The sequence below is a fragment of the Dioscorea cayenensis genome, chromosome 1, assembly GCF_009730915.1.
Source record: "Dioscorea cayenensis subsp. rotundata cultivar TDr96_F1 chromosome 1, TDr96_F1_v2_PseudoChromosome.rev07_lg8_w22 25.fasta, whole genome shotgun sequence".
NCBI classification, from domain to species: domain Eukaryota; kingdom Viridiplantae; phylum Streptophyta; class Magnoliopsida; order Dioscoreales; family Dioscoreaceae; genus Dioscorea; species Dioscorea cayenensis.
Genome location: NC_052471.1, coordinates 14,555,373 through 14,557,780, shown reverse-complemented (window position 1 = coordinate 14,557,780; position 2,408 = coordinate 14,555,373). Strand labels below are relative to the sequence as shown.

General features: G+C 45.9%; 1 non-coding gene across 1 annotated transcript; it reads right to left on the bottom strand.

Moving 5' to 3' along the window:
• Window positions 1-773: 773 nt before the first annotated feature.
• Window positions 774-881, bottom strand: LOC120266411. Its single transcript, XR_005538162.1, has one exon. It is a non-coding gene; the product is annotated as a small nucleolar RNA R71 (small nucleolar RNA).
• Between the last annotated feature and the right edge of the window lie 1,527 nt (window positions 882-2,408).

Below are 2,408 nucleotides of genomic sequence, written 5' to 3'. Positions count from 1 at the left end.
CTCCCTACTACCGTGGATTCGACCCCGCCACCCGGGATTATTACTTCGACAAGCCCGCACTTCATGGATATAAGCAAGGGAATTTGTCAAGTTTTTTGGCGCCGCTGTCAGGGCGTTAGGCGTTAGAGATACTTTTGCACTTTGTCTTCTTAGCTATTTCACTCCCAATGCTCTATTTCATATCTTCTTATTCTATCATTTTTTTCCGATTTTCTTTTTCTTTACTTTTTGGTGCAGCCTCCCGTTATGACCCTGAGGGAATCCATCAATATTGATTGAAGGCGACTCTTGAGCTTGAATGTACACTTCGAAGGAAAGGGAAAGAACCCGCATAAGAATAGCCTAATCCAAATTGATTTGAAGTAGAAGGATCCGACAACATGGCGTAACAAAATGAGCAACAACGGACACTATCCGATTATGCTGCACTCTTCGTGTTGGGGACACAATCGAGTATTGTGCGCCCCCCACTCATCGCTCGAATTTTCGAGCTAAAGCCGGCAATCATCCATATGTCAGTAAAGCAACCGCATCAATTCAACGGTTTGCCGATGAGGATCCAAATAGTCACATAGAAAGCTTCCTCGAGGTGTGTGACATGTCAAGATAAATGGTGTGACGGATGATGCCATCAAATTGAGAGCCTTCCCATTTTCCCTTAAAGGGGAAAGCAAAGTAGTGGCTACACTCATTACCTAGGGCATCAATTACTACATGGGAGGAGATGGTAGAAGCTTTTTCTAGCCCGCTATTTCCTCCCCGAAAAATCAGCAAAGCTTAGGAATGAGATCTCATCTTTTATGCAGCTTGGAATTGGAGTCTCTATTTGAGACATGGGAAAGGTTCAAGGAACTCCTGCACAAGTGTCCGCAACACGGATTCCCGTAGTGGATGATTGTTCAAACCTTCTACAATGGTTTGAACCCCGAGTACAAGGCAACTCTTGGATGCGCGCAGGGAGGTACCTTAGGTAGCAAGACCCCCGACGAGGCTCGCCAATTGATTGAGGAAATGGGGTTAAATAGCTACCAAGTGGAACGCTAGAGAGAAGAAAAAGATGGCCGGGTCTCCATGAAATTGATGCGGTAACTTCATTGGCGGCCCAAGTGCGAGTTTGAGTAAGAAGCTAGATCTTATAGCTTCGAATAGAGTGGCGCGTGACCAATTGCACCGGTTGTGGTGGAGGACATGCTCCCCTCCGATTGCCCAATTGTCATTGGTGATGTTTCTTCGCTTGAGAATGTCGACTTTGTAGGTAATGGAATGAGACCTCAAGGGAATCCATACAAGCAACACCTACATTTCAAAGTTGGAAGAATCATCCCAACTTTTCATGGAGTAATCAAGGACCATAGAAGACCATGGGGCCATCGGGGTTCCAACAACAACAACAAGCCCCTCAAGTGGAAAACAGAATTTCGGCTTGGAAAACCCGAATGACTGATTTGGAGAAGCACTTGACTAGATTTATTCAATCGGGTAAATACAAGGTTTGAATCGACCGAGGCTACACTTCAGACTCACACCGCCTCCTTGCACAACCTTGAAAATCAAGTGGGGCAAATCATAAATCTCTTTTCCGAAAGGCCACATCGGAGTCTACCAAGCAACACGGAAACCAACCCGAGAGAACATGTGAAGGCGATCGCTTTGAGAAGCGGTCGTGAGGTGGAAGGGAGGCTTCCAAGTGAGAAGCCGAAAGAACACGCACCCGAGGTCGTCGAGGTTGAGAAGGGAGCAAATAAAGAAAAAGAGGTGGCACCCCCACCTTTCAAGCCAAGAATCCCTTATCCCTCTAGATTGAAGAACCACCAAAGGGGATGACCAAGATAAGAAGTTCCCGAGTTTGTTCAAGCAAATCCACATCAACATTCCTTTTGTTGAGGCTTTGGCTCAAATGCCTAAGTATGCAAAGTTCCTTAAAGACCTTTTGACCAACAAGAGAAAATTGGAGGAGTGTGCTTCAGTAGTGCTTGATGCTTCATGCTCGGCTGTGTTACAAAAAAACATGCCAAACAAGAAGAAAGACCCGGGAAGCTTCATTATTCCATGTAACATCGGCAACTTAGGTGAGGAAATGGCATTGGCGGATTCAAAGGGGCAAAGTATCAACGTCATGCCATATACTTTCTTCCAAAAGCTAGGCTTGGGTGAGCCTAGGCCTACTCGGATGACTTTACAATTGACGGACCGAACAGTACGTCATCCGAGAGGCATCATTGAAGACGTACTTGTCAAGGTGGACAAGTATATTTTTCCGGTTGACTTTGTAGTGCTAGATGTTGATGAGGATGCAGATGTAACCTTGATACTTCGGAGACCGTTCATGCGGACTTCCAAAGCATTGATTGACATGGACGGCGGAGAGCTCACATTAAGAGTCGGAGACGATAAGCTCACTTACCGCC